The sequence below is a fragment of the Zeugodacus cucurbitae genome, chromosome 2 (assembly GCF_028554725.1).
Source record: "Zeugodacus cucurbitae isolate PBARC_wt_2022May chromosome 2, idZeuCucr1.2, whole genome shotgun sequence".
Classification (NCBI taxonomy): domain Eukaryota; kingdom Metazoa; phylum Arthropoda; class Insecta; order Diptera; family Tephritidae; genus Zeugodacus; species Zeugodacus cucurbitae.
Genome location: NC_071667.1, coordinates 7,734,227 through 7,751,175, shown reverse-complemented (window position 1 = coordinate 7,751,175; position 16,949 = coordinate 7,734,227). Strand labels below are relative to the sequence as shown.

Below are 16,949 nucleotides of genomic sequence, written 5' to 3'. Positions count from 1 at the left end.
TAAATAAAAAAAATAAAATTAATAAGAATTAAAAATTAAAATAATGGTAATTTTCCATTTTTAAATAATCTCTGTAGTAAAAAATTTTCAAATCATTATTAGTTTCGAATTCCAAAATAGAAATATTTTTAATTTATATTATTGAATTAAAACCAAATCTAAACTCTAACATTATTGCCAACAACATTCAAAACAAAAATAAAAAAAAAAAAAACATTAAATAACGCACCAAATTTCTCCGCTTTTCACTGAAATTTCCAATAAAACATACCATTATAACGATTTACGACTACTTTATTACTTTTCAATTAGAAACCACCACCTAAGTGTAGCAGCGCTTTTCAACACATTTCATTTCATTTATTTTCAATTAGTGGTGAAGCAATTAAAATCATTTTCACATTGAATTTATTTAGCATTTTCAAATTTCATACGAAACTCGTATTATAAAACCACACGCGGTCGGTCATAAAAGTGCGCGAATTATTTTCAAGTGAAGTAGAAGAGCAAAATGTAAAACAAAAAAAAAAACAACAATAACAAAATGCGTTTATGCTAATTAATGAAGTGTAGAGCAAATAAACATACAAGTGTATATATAATATTTATAAATAATTCACATAATTGCAAAATGTGCAAACCGAAAATAATGGAATGGAATGCATAATTTAGATTTCGATTATCGACAGCTCGCATTGGCAATGACGTCACTGGCAGCTTAACACATTTTTTGTATATTTAATTTTTTTGGTTTTCTTTTCGTTTTTGTTAACATAAACAATTAGATTTCATTACACTTGTATTAACGCACTTTCGGTACTGGAACAGAGTGGCATAAAAGATTTTCGAAAATTGTTTAATTGAATGCTAATTAATTAAAATTATGTTTAATTTGCACTAAATTGGCTTAAATTGAATATAAACAGAAGAAAATTAATTGAATTTTAAAATGAAAAAAAATGTGTATCATTGAAATACATATAATAACAAGTAAGGAAGGGCTAAGTTCAGGTGTAACCGAACATTTTATACTCTCGCAATTTATTTATTTAACTTTATTTATATTATATAATACACAATTTGACCCACATATTCGTCATATATATTGTATAAAGTCCATTGAAAGTTGGAAACCATAATATTAGGTTAGAAGCAACGAAGTCCTCGTGTTCGATATATGGGGCCTTAAAAACCTATAGTCCGATTTCGGCGATTTTTAGAATGGGGCTGCCACACTATAAACATAGTATTTGTGCAAAGTTCTGCACCGATATCTTCACTAGTTCTTATTTTATACAAACGATTCAGATCGTCTTCAAAGTTCTGGTATATAGGAAGTAGGCGTGGTTGTGAAGCGATTTGTCCTATTTTCACAACATATCATTGGCATGTAAGTAAACTATTACAAACCAAGTTTCATTGAAATCGGTCGAGTAGTTCCTGAGATATGGTTTTTGACCCATAAGTGGGCGACGCCACGCCCATTTTCCATTTTGTAAAAAATCTGAGTGCAGCTTCCATCTGCCATTTCTTATGTGAAATTTAGTGTTTCTGGCGTTTTTCGTTAGTGAGTTAACCCACTTTTAGTAATTTTCAACCTAACCTTTGTATGGGAGGTGGGCGTGGTTATTATCCGATTTCTTTCATTTTTGGAATGTATTAAGAAGTGGCTAAAAAAATTACTGCAGAAAATTTGGTTTATATAGCTCTATTGGTAATTTTTAACCTAATTTTTAGTAATTTTCAACCTAACCTTTGTATGGGAGGTGGGCGTGGTTATTATCCGATTTCTTTCATTTTTGGAATGTATTAAGAAGTGGCTAAAACAACGACTGCAGAGAATTTGGTTTATATAGCTCTATTAGTTTCCGAGATATGTACAAAAAACCTATTTGGGGGCGGGCCACGGACGGACGGACGGACATACAGACATTCGGATTTGAACTCCACTCTTCACCCTGATCACTTTGGTATATATAACCCTATATCTAACCCGTTTAGTTTTGGGTGTTACAAACGACCGTTATGTGAACAAAACTATAATACTCTCTTTAGCAACTTTGTGGCGAGAGTATAAAAATATATAGAAAAGAATAATAGATTGAGGTTATGTATACATGAGTACTTCGAAATAAAAATATATTGTTAAGCCATTATCATGAATTGCAGAAAGGCAGCTCGAAAGTAAATAAGTTAAGTAGCTCACAAATACACAAAATTCAATAAAATTTAAATAGAAAAAATTTGCGAGTTTGCAAGCGGCATAAAAGCGTCGATTAAGCTAAAAAAATTAAAAAAAAAATCAAAATAAAACACATAATCGGTTTCGAACGAATTTAAGCAAGCGAGGCAGCGCCAAAAACGCTAATCGAATATACAAATGTTGATAAGCCATTTTTTTTGAGGTTGGGTTTTGCTCGTTAGGCAAATTATCACAAAAATATAATCAAATATATCAACTAGGTATGTACAAATATACATGAGCATGTCTGTATGTGTGTAGTATACGAAAAGAATGTCGGTTTAGCTGTGATTTCGGGTGCAAGAGGGAGCTTGAATAAAATACACACATAAGTTACATTTTTTTTATTTCTCGACGTCTTTAAGACACTCGCGCTTGTGGCTGTGTGTAGATTTAATAATAAGCGCAAACCCAATAGGTGGCAAACTAGAAAATGAACTGCATAGATGAACGAAATTTTCGAGCAAAAGGGAAGAAGAGAAAACAAAACTAAACGCGCAAACATGCGTGACACACTTTCGGTGGCGTTTGATAGCCAAAAATGCATAAATTATAACAAATTTACTTATCGCTCTTTTGTGTTTAATAGCAGGTTTTAACTAAAAAAAATATAAAAAAAAACTAACAAATACAATATAAAGTGTTTAAAAATAGCTGTTCCCAAAGGAAGAAAAAGAGAAGAAAACATAATAAAAATAAATAAAAAAATTTCAAATACTCGAGCACAATTTGTATGAAGTGGTACCTAAGTAGTAGTGAAAGAGTATATGGAAAAACAAGGAAGTGTTTAACAAACAACCCAAACTATAAACTCGCATGAAATAATAATAAAAACTACAAGAAAGAACAACAACAATAAATTTGACGAAAAACCGGCACCAAACCGGCTTGAGCTCACGCTCAAAATACAACAATCGACATTTCTACTACCCATCCTCTTATTACCTAATTCTTTAGACCGGCACAAAAGCAACGTAGAACAACAAACGATAAGTGATTTTTTGTGTTCCCCGTGATTTTTGTACGCATTACTGCGTGACATCATTTGAAAGGTCCAGAAATTTCAATTTGACCGTGTTAGGCGAGTACAAAATTTGCAGCAGCGACAGTGAGGCAAGGCGGGGTGTACATGAGAGCAAGGCCAACAGGCCTGAAAGCCTGTTAAGCGTCGATTATATACTTATTGCACAGAGTTTGTGGAAAAAAGGTAAACTACTTTGCTTGAAGTTTATTGTTTTTACTATTTTTACAGTGTTTTTTAATACTATTTCAACCTATTGATTATTTTTATCGATAACAATTATTTCCTTTATGAAAAAATGGAAAATACTAATTTCTAATATCGATATATTATACATATATTTATCGATAATTATTTCAGAAAAAAATTAATTATAGGGAAATATCGAAATTATATTTATTTAGTTCATTAAAAAAATCGAAATGTTTGAGTAAATTTAAACTTTAATAAAAAAACTTAAATCGATAGAAATAAAATTATCAATCGTTAAAAAAATATCTCTAATACACAATTAAATCGAGAGGATAGCAAAAATTTTATATATGGTTTATATATGAAAACTTTATTATTGTAAACGCCAAAGCCAAACCTTTACAAATAAAACCCACATTTACAGTTACTCCCACATTCACACCTTTTTCGCTGAATTTCAGCTATTCAAGTAGTCCTTTCCTAGTTTATGCAAAAATAAAAATCCGTACATCCTTGCTGTAGTGCAGCTTGATGTGGTTTACGTGATTTGATTTCACTACGTGGTTTGAGGTAAGCCTATTTTTAGCCACTTTGAGCTTTTGATTTCCTGTGTCCTTTACTGCCTTGCTTCCTACGTGATTTGTTAGGTGTATTTGGTTATTTTTAGACGCGCGTCATTTGGTCTCTAACTTCGAGTGGCAAATGGTTAGCTAAGGACATATGCGCTTATATTTATGTATTAACTTGTTTCGGCATGTAAAGGACGCGCAATAGCTTTTTCTTAGATAATGCAATAATGTTGTGCAACATTGTCGACTGTGGGAGCTATTTTTGTTTTATTTGAGTGGTTGGATGAATAAATTTGAAAGTCGCCTAAAATGTTAATGGCAAATCGCAAAAGCTTTCAAGCTGGAAAGCTTGAGTAAGCCTTTTATTATATTAATTTAGCTGAAATATTTAAAAATAAATTATATGGTTGATGATTTTTATGACATATTTGCTCACAGCCTAAAAAGCTCAAAAGCTCCATATAACTTTGACATCAAATACTGCTAGAAAACATAATATGGCATATTGTCAATGAATTCAGTAATTTTTATCAGTTTTTGTCAAAAAAAAAAAGAGTCATAACAAATTTTTAAATTTAAAACGAGTTAAAAAGCTTTAAAGCTTTTTGAAATGAAAAATTGTATAAGTTAAACGCTACACAAATTATTAAAAGAATTTTAATATCTTTAATGGAATATAATTATCAAAAATAAAAGCACATTAACCGTTATAGAAATTAAAACAAGCTTGAAAGCTTGAAAGCTTGACAACAATAGAATTCAATAACAACGTAGGAATCGCACATCACTAAAAATAAATCATTTCTTTATTAAAATATTAAACCAAGTATTAGTATTAATATTATGCAAGATATCTGCTTCAAAAGCTTTAAAGTTTTAAAAAGCTCCGAGCTTTACTACTGCCAACTTTCCATTGAAATTTGATTAAAAATACATACATCTATCAGAATTTTAAAGGTCAATAATTCACAACTGAAAAAATTCTCTTTATAATAATATGTAAGTGTGTTTGTAAGCTTCTTTACTTTTTTTTACCTTTCTACACTTAATTTCAATAATCGCTTTCACTGCTGTCCCGCCACCAACCGCATCGCATGTCAATGAGCAATTCTTCATTTTGCTTTTAATTTGTTTCGTTTTCTCCTCTTTTAAGTTTTTTTATTACTTTTTTAGTGCTGCCATTCTTTAACGTTTAGTAGCGGCATCGGAAAAGGGTCAAAAGAGCCTATCAGTCACGCCCCACTGCCCTTTGTATGACAAAGAAAATAAAAATTAAGCTTTTGTTTGTTGGGAACATTTTGGGTCTTTTAGGCGATTTATTGCCCGAATTGCTGGTCTGCATGTAGTGCTACAATGTTGTGTGTGTTTAAGAAAATTACATTTGAACCCTAAACTAATTCCCTAAAATTATTTGAAGCCGCTCGGATTTAAATGTTATTTAATCAATTTTGGGGAGGCTGGTGGTTTTTTGTGTATACATTAATTATGTATGCATGTGGGTGTGTTTTGGAGTTTTTTAATTTTAAATATTCACAAACAGTATCTAACACTTTTTCCTACAGGGTTAAGCATTTTTTCCATACATAAACATATCAATATGGTAACTGATCGAGCCCTCACTGCTCATAATCATTTTTGTGCTATTTATGCGCACATCCTCACATCTCTTCCTCTGACAACAATGACCCGCTATGATAATTGTCCACAATGGCACTTACATATGTATGTATGTATATTATTTATTAAATAATAACTAAAAAGAAATTTGACTCATTCACACTTGGGTGACAATGCGTTCGCTCCATCGTTGGCTGTCGCTCATTTATCGCTGGTTATACTTGCTGATTTTTGCTGACGTATCCTTTGTTGTTGTTATTATTGATAGCATTTCGTTTTATGCTTGAGCTGCGTTTATATATTGCTGATGGTTTCCCATTGTATATTGCATCATATTTTGTTTTTATTGGCTTTGTTGTTATTGTTGTTTTTATTCTACAACGATACTACTCTAATTCATTATGAAAATCGTATTCGCGTGGCACTCCTAAGAGCATGTGTCCGCGGCTGGTGTGATTATGATTGTAGTAGATGGAGCCTAGTATTATAATTCTTTAGAGAATGCTTTTATGAATGGCGACTGATATATGTATGTATATTAATAAATACTTTAGCTTCAATGCGTAAACTTGATTTTACTTAATTAAATTAGTATATATACAAAAAATATTGCCTACATTTGAGCGCATATTATATGTTTAGCGGATTCACCTACTAATTGCATTAAGAGATATGCCTAAATGTAGGCAACAATTTGAAATTTTATGCACAAATAGTAGACTACAACAAAAGTATAACTATTTGACATTCTCCTAAATGTAGGCAATAATAATTATGAAAATATTAATACTTAGAACTCATGTCACAAAACTTCTGTACCAAACCGAAACTCGTTACACACGCCTCCTATTGTCGATAGAACTATGAAGCTCATCACCAAATTTCACCTTCTAAATAGGTCAGTAGCGCCTCAGTCATTACTCCCAGTTTTTCATTCATTTTGTATAAATTTATTTAATTGCTTTATTTCTTTTTAATTGCTTTCAAATCAATTTACACAATTTGTGCTCGTCTTTCCTTTCTTCAAATTTCATCTTTACTAATAACTTTTGTATTTTGCTGCTAACTCTATTGCCTCTCGGCTCCTCGCCGCGGTTTTACATTTGCATTTTAAATATATTTAATCGGTCATTGTCGGTTGGCAAACGTCGACCGCGACCTTCAACCAAAGTGTACCGTTTTAAGTAAAAAAAAATAAAAAATGTGTGCAAATACCTGAATGTATACGTTCAATATGTATGTCTGCTATCTAGAGACCAATGTGTTGAGACGGTGACAACAGAGGTGGTGACAGCTTAATACAAACTGTTCAAGCAATTTGTTGCACGTTTTTTAAACTGTTTATATGATTTTGAGTTAATTATTGATAATTACAAAAAAATATTGTTGTTTTTACCATTAATTTTTTTAATTTGGTTTTTCTATGTGAAATCACTTTTAATGTTTCATTTAACGTTGGATGTGATATTCTATATAATAAGCACGATGAGTTGAGCATTTGTTCATTACTATGTAAGCTCAAAAAATTTTGTGAAAGCTTTCGATTTCCTAGAAAATTCACCACTGTAGTTTTACAACCACTTTCATTCTCATTGACAGTGATTTGAGTATTTGATCACTTCCTTGAAAGCTTTTTGGTATCTTAGAGAAAGTTCACCACTTTACAACCACTTTCATATTTATGGGTGTTGATTTGAGTATTTGATTACATCAATGAAAGCTATTGAGCTTTGATACTTTTAGCTTTTTAGTATCTCAGAAAAAATTCATTACAACGGCTTTACAACCACTTTTCTATATATCAATTTAAATTATAAAAATATCCAACGGTACCCGTATGAAAAAGTAGATCGAAAATTATCTAATATTTATTGACCTACTTTTGAACAATTTAGTCTCCTTTATTTCTTTATCAGTTATTTATGGTTTATTTACTTTATAACAACAAACTTAGGTAGGTAGCAAGTAATAACAGTTGGTTAGCTCTCCCCTATCTAACTGTAATCTCCTACGCACTGTTAATTCACTCTGCGGATTATTATTATTTTCTATATTCTTCAGTTTAACTTTTGTTCAAATTTTCACTGTTTCCGATTTTCATATGCACCGTTACTTTTCAACAAGCCTTTAAACATACAGTACTAAGTACAAATTTATGTATTTACATTGGTGTCTGTCCATCGATAAGATAGTGTCAGTATATTTTTAGATTGTTCTACTTTGATGCCTGATGTGTGTTTGTTGATATGAAGACGTGTGACCAAACGCACAATTAATTTGATGAGATTAGAAGTTGATGTTGTTGTTATATTGCATTAGCACATTACAGACGTCAAGGCTATCGTTTGTTGGCATTTCACATATGAATGTACATACATACCTACTAAAATGTAATTTTTGGTGATTTTAAGTGCATTAGTATGCATTTTCTATGAATGACTCAATGACTCTGCAAATAATGCTCAGACGAAAATTTGTGTACACCAGTGTTGTTGTTGTTATAGAAAATAAATATAGAAGTGTTTAATAATAGCCTGAGATAATTCTGTTGAAATATTTGTGTGGTGTTTTTACATTTAAATTTATAACAGAAAAAAGGAGGGGGCTCAAAAGTATGTAAGAATTAAATTTAATGAATAATTTTTGTGATCAAGAATTCAAAATATTTATAATTATTAATCTATTTAGCATTATAATCTAGCGAAAGCTTTATGAAAGCTCACAATTTATTAAATGCCATAAAGAAATAGGAAACGAAACCTTTTTCAAATTTAATCTAGCTGTAGCTTCGAGCTTTTATAAAAGCTTATCAGCAAATGACTTACTTCTCCCAATTATTGTATCATAATATTAGCTTTGAAATGCCAATAAAAACTTTAATTTGCAATAAGTACAAATCACATAAGTCAATGTTTATACTTTTGCATTTTAAGCATACAAAAGCTGTCACTTTTTATTGAAAAATAATTTTTTATATTTTTCTTTTCAGGTAATTATCGGTTTATACTTCATAACTTAATTTAGCAATCTACTAGTTAAAGTAAGTACGTATTTTTAATTACCAGTGAAAGCTTCGGAGCTTTTAAATGTTTTACGAAATTGTTTTTATACGATATATGAAAGCTGTCGAGCTTTTTTAAGTTCTATTAACTATTTTATGAATTAAATAGTTAATGTTTCATATTTTAAGATACGTAATGTATTGTTTTACAAGAACGTGCGAAATTTTTCGGCTTGTTTGAAGAAACATGTGAAAGCTCTCTCAATTTTCACTTCACTTCCTATGGCACCCTGTACCGACAGCATTGTAGTTGATGTACACTCTTATATATTCGTACATTTATATTGCAATAGATTGTGCTAATAGAATCGATAATTAAAATCAATTTATATTGATTTAAGTAAACAATTTGTTACTTCACGCAAATTTAACTGTGTTAAAGCAATGTTGAGCAGTCGAGCCAATAAAAATACAAAAAAGCAACAATAAATATTTGTACAGCAAAGCAAAAAAGCCTCAACAATGTCAAGCGTAAATAATTCGTGCGATTTCATTTCACAATTTCAAATCGATAGCCATACATACAACACTTTCGAACAGTGAAAGAATAACTAGAGATACATATTTAACACTTTCGAACAGTGAAAGAATAACTAGAGATACATATTTAACACCTTTCACAGTTGAAATATTTTTTAGGAATTAAAAGTTGAAAATTTAAAAGGTTGAAAAAATTACAAATCAAGATAAAATTTAGCCTATCTTTTTTTCTAACTTTTAGTAAACGTTTTCGGTATGCTAATCTGACGTTATTATCACGGTAGATGAATTCTAAATTATGATTAAATGTATATAACATGTACATGATGATTTTTAAACAACACGTGACCATCACGACAGTTTATATAAATAAAAAAAATATATTTCCCCAGCATTTTTCGCTCTAATAAGGCTTCTTCTGATGATACTCTGAAAACTGAAAATTGATGGAAATATAAATCAAACTTATTAAACATATAATGTTTACTTATTATTTTTATAATGAAATCCTCATTATTTCCGCTGATCTTTGACAAAAGTTTAACGTTTATATTGAAAAGTATGCGCGCTATCAGCGAAACACGAGCCAGTTACATACAGTTATTGTCTATATAATATATATTATACTATTGAATAACAGCATATTTTTAGAAGTAAGTGACTACCTATCAGTAAGGCAGCGTCCTGCACAAATTTATATAGAATACCATATTTTAAAACATTAAACAAATTTTGATTTATTATTGCAATTGAATGAAAATCTAAATTAATCAAATGAACGTCGATGCCACCGACTTTCAACCGCCTATACGATCGGAATACAAAATGTTTCATATAAAAATACCATAGTTTGATTTTTTTTTATTAATCGCTCGTTTCTTCTTCTTTTGTGTTTCTGCTTGATTTGCAGTTTGCTTTTATATTGTAATTTTGTATGTGTGTGTGTGTCAACCGTTTTTGCAATCACTTCCTTCTGGTCAATGATTTTTGCTTTTATTATATTTATTAAATATTAAACAACGGCTCGTTGGCGGAGCTTCAAAGCGCGTCTAGAGATAGTGTTAGCGCTTTTTCATTCATTGCGTTTTTTTTCATTCGAGTCGGGTTTTTCTAGAGCAAACGACCCATTCAGCATTAAATCGCTTTGTATATTATATTGAACTGCTGATTTCGCTATGTTATTGTAGTTTTCTTATTTTATTAATTTATTCTTTTTATTGTCATTTCGCCAACTAACCTCATTTAATTCTTTTTCAGTTAGTTATTTAATTACACAATTTGCAGCTTTCAAGTGATTTAATGTCGAAGTTTATCAGTAAATATTGCTGACTTTTTTTGAAATTGAAATTCATTTCATAAATCGCAGTCGCATTCAGTGCAGACCGTGTGAATACGTTATAATTATCTCACTAATTTAGACAATTAGTCGTGTGTTCGTGTCCATATAATTTGTTAATTGACTAAATTAAGGGACTTACTTAAATATATTGCTATAAACTTGGCTTACTTTTCGTTTATCGGAAACGTCGATCATAGAAATAAAAACAAAATAGCTTTAGTTAATTGAGAGCAATTATTCGATTGAATTGAATTTAATTTTTTTTTGTGTTTTAGAAGTTTTCTCAATTGGTTTAGTGAAATTGTATGTAAATTATTTTTCTATAAAAGTCAATATTGCAGTATTTACTTAAGCTAAAACTCATGTCATGAAGCCTAATTCATTTTAATTGAGTTAAATTTAATTAATTGTCACTCAATTTAGTTTAATTGAGTTCAATTAATGATAATTTATTTTCTTTTATTCATTTACACTGAATATTATAAATTAAATGAGTTAATTTATACAAAATTAAGCGCAGTGTGAAGGTTTAATTGAATTAAATTTAGTCAAATTAGTTCATAAATTGTCGACATCTAGTGACATCAATTTAAATGAGTTATATAAAATTAATAATTTAATAATAAATCAAAGAGAAAAGAAAATATTCTGCAGGAGACCTAAATTGAATTCAATTATCGTGAAAAATTCAATAAATTGTAGAAAATATTGTGAAATTAAGCTCAAGTTCTTATATGTAATAACTCTTAGATTTGCTGATAGTATAGTAAATTATGTAATGTAGTGTATACTTACATATAAAAAAAAGTAAAGCTCATTATACAATTCAAGCAGCTTATTCAATTGAGACTCGACTAATCAAATTACAATTGAAATATGCGTGGAATGAGTATTATGTACTCACATATAAGTGATTAATAAATAAATAATATCTGTATGTATGTAATATGTGAGTGTGTGTGTGTGTAAACAGAATATAAACGATTGCTCACACGACCATTCGCCCACATACAACGAAACATTGCAGACTTCGACGAGCGGTCTAACGTCAATTCACCCAACAGTCAGTCAAACAGTCCGTCAGCGGCACTCATTCAGTCGTCAGTCAGTCAGTCGAAAAAAGCTTTTAATTTTTTCGCTCGCTTGTACTAGTAAGTGTATGCACAGTTATTACCCACACTCAAGGTCAATACTGTTTATTTTTTATATTTTGTTTTGAATTTTGAATTCATCACACATCGTGCTGTACCTCCTCAACAAATACACATGCACTTATTGTTATAGCTAAGAATTACATTAACAAAAACGAAGAGCGATAAACAAGGGCAGCAAAAGATTCCTGCAAGTATTTATATACAGAGAGCGATATAGTGAGCTAGTGAGAGCCACGCTCCGGCACCTAAAATTATAAATAAATGAGGGGGCTCCGGTAGCACCGAAAGCTCCACTTTGGCGCTCTGTTGACATTTTTCATTTTCGTTTATCTTTTTATGTTTCTAAAAAAATAAAGTAAATAGTTATCCCGCTCTGTTTACAATATTGCTACGCTCACTCTTTATTATTTGTACGAGCGCATTTAGCGCTCATTAAATAAAAATACAGCTGCCAGGCTTTGTTGACGTTGGCAAAACTTTTAAGATTACTTTGTGTGCGTCTTTTAGTGTTTTGCTTAATTCTTTTTGTACTTTGTATTCGTATATGTATACATTTTTTTATTTAGCAAGCTCTGGGTTCTTGATTTTTTATTTGAAAAATTCTACTTTTTTCGCTACTTTTTGTGTGTATTTTAAATAGGTGTTTGTACAGGTAGGTCCATATGCAGCTTTTTATTATTATTTTTTTTTTAATTCACCGCTGCTTTTATTGTTGTTAAATTTATTTTAAAATTAGAAGAAAAATCTCTAATTTTTTTGTTTTGGTTTTGTGCTAATTTTTTATCGCTCATCGTATATTTTAGTTGAGTACACTGACACTCGCTAAACATTTGATTTCTGTGTTCTCATATGTTTGTTTGTGTATAATTGTGTTTCTAAATACCCACAGCACCAATGTGCCGTCATAAAAACAAATATAAACACACATTTCTTATAAATATTTAAAGTTTTTTCTTTTATTTTCAAATATGGCGTCTCATTATGGCGGGCGATCATAAACTGTCACGCTTCCTCATCCACAAATACATATTTTTATGTACATATATATAAAATTTAAATTTATATTTTATTTGTCTATCGGTTGATAGCTGCTCATTTTATATATGCCCACATACGTCAATATATATTTATTTCAATGTGTACATATGTACTCATATATCACATTGTCATGTCATGACTGCTCCATTTATTTATATTCCATTAGTTCAGTGATCGGTCTGGCTGAGACCGCTTTGACAATTTTGACAGAGATATGATTACATACATTCAAATATAAGTCTACAAGTATGTTCTTCTACATATAAACATATAAATCAAGTTGGATATTTTGATTTGTATTGAGTCATGTTCAAAAACGATTACTTAATTGTATAGCAATCATGAAGTAATCGGCTGAAATTTGGTAGCAATTTATAACAAACAAGTAAGGAAGGGCTGTGTTCGGTTGTGACCGAACATTTTATACTCACGCAATTTATTTATTTAATTTTATTAATATTATATAATACACAATTTGAACCACACTTTCGTTCTATATATTGTATAAAGTCCATTGAAAGGTGGAAACCCTAACATTAGGTTAGAAGCACCGAGGTCCTCATGATTTCGGCGATTTTTAGAAAGGGGCTGCCACACTATAGATGTAGTATTTGTGCAAAGTTCTGCACCGATATCTTTACTAGTGCTTACTTTATATATTGTAAAGTAAACGATTCAGATCGTCTTCAAAGTTCTGGTATATAGGAAGTAGGCGTGGTTGTGAACCGATTTGGCCTATTTTCACAACATATCATTGGGATGCAAGGAAAATATTACAAACCAAGTTTCATTGATATTGGTCGAATAGTTTCGGAGATATGGTTTTTGACCACTAAGTAGGCGGAGCCACACCCACTTAAAATTTTGTATACCACTTGGGGTGGAGCCCTTCTGTACCTTCTTTATAATGAAATTTAAGGTTTCTGGTGTTTTCCCTTACTGAATTAAAGCATTTTGAGTAGTTTTCAACATAACCTTTGTATGAGAGGTGGGCGTGGTTATAATCTGATTTGCCCCATTTTTGGACTATATAAGGTAGTACCTAAAAGAAACGATTCTAGAAAGTTTGGTTGATATAGCTTAAGTAGTTTACGGTATATGTACAAAAAAATAAGTCGAGGGCGGGGCCACACCCACTTCTCCAAAAACAATTATGTACATCCAAATATGCCCCTTCATTGTGCGATCCTTTGTACCAAATTTTATTTCCATAGTTTTATTTATGGCTTAGTTATGGCACTTTATGTGTTTTCGGTTTTCGTCGTTTTGGCAGTGGTCCGATTTTGCCATGAAACAAGCCAAGTTTCATCAAGATATCTTAATTTTTACTCAAGTTACAGCCTGCACAGACGGACAGACAGACAGGATTTGAACTCCACTCTTCACCCTGATCACTTTGGTATATATAGCCCTAAATTATTGTCTTTATTGTCTTTGCTATGTTTTTAGCACTTCCTGTGTCGGTTCTCGCTCGTGTTCCAAGCAGTTTATTCATATCAGAAATATTATCTCTATATTTCAATAAATATACTGATATAAATTTCTTCATTGCGCTACTTAATGTTGTCGAAAGTCTGTCAACCTAACCTAGTTTTTTGCATTCCACTCAACTTTTTCTTGTTCAATAAATTATTTTCTGATTTCTGAAAGAAATTACCAAAATCTGGAATATTTGTCTGCTGAAAATTTGAAAGATCTTTCGAAAGTTATTTAAATGCTTATATATTCTGTACTGTTGTTGTCTTCATATGACCATATTTACAATTTTATTTTTCTCACGCAACTAAAACACAAATCTTGTATTATAATCATACTAACAAATAGTCATAAAATACTACCCACTATTTGCAATTTAATGACCAGGAAGTCTTAAAAGAACACCTTAAGTAAAGCTCCGCTAATATTCATAGTCTCACCCTGATCACTTTGGTATATAACTCTATATCTAACTCGTTTAGTTTTGGTTGTTACAAGCAACCGTTATGTTAACAAAACAATAATACTCTCTTTAGCAACTTTGTTGCTAGCAACTTCTTTGCGAGAGTATAAAAATTGACACAATCCGAAGGTTAGCTTAGTATTATACAAAGGAACATATTCTTGTAGAATTCTCTTAAAATTTTATGGAGAGATTTTTAGTCTAATCTATAATAAATAAAAAATTGTGACAATGCAGATGATTTTCTAAATAAGTTTCTGAGAAACCTACTGTGTTGAAAATGTTCAATAAGTTTTATCTGAGAGCCGTCTATATGGTATATGGAGATCCAGTTTTCTTGGAATCATCCAGATTCAAATGTGATCCTATCTAGTTGCATCAACTACGCATCTAATATTCAAATAAGCTTTGCGAAGCTTTTAAAAACTCATTTCATGCTTCTATTTGCTCTACAATACAATACAATACTTTCTTGTCAATTGAAATTTCCGTGGCCCATTGGTCACTTACCCAGATAGATTAAAAATGTTTTATATTTAATAAAGCTATCATTATGCTCCCTAGAAACGCATTCTTATTTTATTTGATCTTATTTTACATTTTCGGAAGATTTTTCGATTTCTCTCCCAATTACATATATCAATTTTGTATTCTTCATACATTCCATTATTATTCTTACATCACTTCCAGTATTTCGCTGACTGTCTTCCGCACTGTCTGTCAGCCTTCAATTAGCACTCTGAACATTTTGCACTTATCACCCAATTGCTTTCTTTACTTACACATTCGTAAATTCTTATGTAGTTCAAAGCTTCTATTTTTGTTATTTCCTTTCCAAGTTTGGCGTTTTCTTTGTTGCCATTCAATTCAAAATTGCCTTTGGTGTCTTCTTCTTAGACAGCCAATTTTCAGCAGTATTGCAATTTTTTTAAATCGTTTATCATTCTTTGTGTATTTCTTTCGCACCAATTATAAAGGTTTATTTATTTATTTTTGCTTTCAGTTTTTATATTGCAGTCATATGTTCGTAAGCTTTTCGTATTATCTTTCAAATGCTTCTTTACCTTAAACGTTTACTAATGCCTCCAGTTACCGGCGAGTTTGATAATGTGTGTTGTGTGTGTATGGATATGGGGGCACTGTTTGCCCCTACCTCCATTCTTTCTATTACATTACTACATACTCATATGTATCTAAGTTCTCGCTTGAGTAGAATTATTATTTTATGTCATTCTTACCTCAGATTTAACAGGCTTATGTGATATGTGTGACTTTATTAATATGGAATATACATAGGTATATATATCAACAATGAGATTAAACTCTTAAAATCTGATTAGATACATCACCGACCCTCTAATTCTCTAAATTATAGAAGCGAGAATATTCATTTAGTTGGTCTAATATCTCAAAAACTGAAACCACTTCGCTTGTATGGAACCAGATTGGGTTTGGATCAGTGCTATATGGACAAAGCTCAACTTCCTAATAATTCCAATGAAACATTTGATTGATCTACTATCCTATCTATCTATTAAGTAGTATATCTCAATTATTTTCAATCGATTTTTTTTTCTGTAATTTGTATCGATTATAAATTCGCTTTCAGTTTACCGAATAACTTTCAGTTCGCCTTTTCTATGAACAAAGAATCATACACCCAGCTACAAATCGACCTAGTTAATTAAAAGTCTATGTGCTTGTTAATCTTTCAATATCAATTTCAATGCAAATTTATATTTTTTTTTACCCCATTAAGTCGTTAACTATGCGTGGTTGTGTGTGAAACTGAAATTGTTTTACATACAAAGTAAAGCAAAATTATGATATTTTTATTATGATTATTCTTTCCACATATAAACAAACATATTCATATATGTAGCTGTAAATGCCAGAAAAAAGAATGTGGTCAGCCTTCGGAATGGGCGAGTTCAATAACCTCATATCCGAAATGTTAAACAAAATAGAGAAAATAGCAGCGCGCGAAAAAAAATCGATTTTAAGTATTGGTTTGTGGCGATTAAATGTTTTGAAAGCTCAGCAACCATGCCAAATGTTGATGCTCTACCCATTAGTATTGTAGAGGTGCCGTGAATTGTAGAACTCTTCGTTTTGTTATAATATAGATTTTCTTTTATTTTAGTATATTTTAGGATTTTCGTAGTTATTTATTTAATTCGTTTTGGTTGCTTGTCACATTAGGTGCGCTTACCCGGCTTACTTGACATGTGGGATTTGATTTGTGTTTGTTATTTTTACCACAATTTGGTTTCAGATTTTTCTATATTTTTATAACT

General features: G+C 30.7%; 1 protein-coding gene across 7 annotated transcripts in view; it reads left to right on the top strand.

Moving 5' to 3' along the window:
• LOC105210087 (protein CREBRF homolog) overlaps window positions 1–16,949 on the top strand; it is a 67,448-nt gene that overhangs the window by 31,064 nt on the left and 19,435 nt on the right. For 5 of the 7 annotated variants that reach the window (XM_054225763.1, XM_054225765.1, XM_054225762.1 and 2 more), the window contains one exon: window positions 2,832–3,449. The exons of 1 other annotated variant lie outside the window; for it this stretch is intronic. The gene's annotated coding sequence lies outside the window, so the exon portion shown is untranslated. Of the gene's footprint in view, window positions 1–2,831; window positions 3,450–16,949 lie in introns of those variants that run through there. One more of the 7 variants, XM_011180827.3, reaches the window with a different exon arrangement.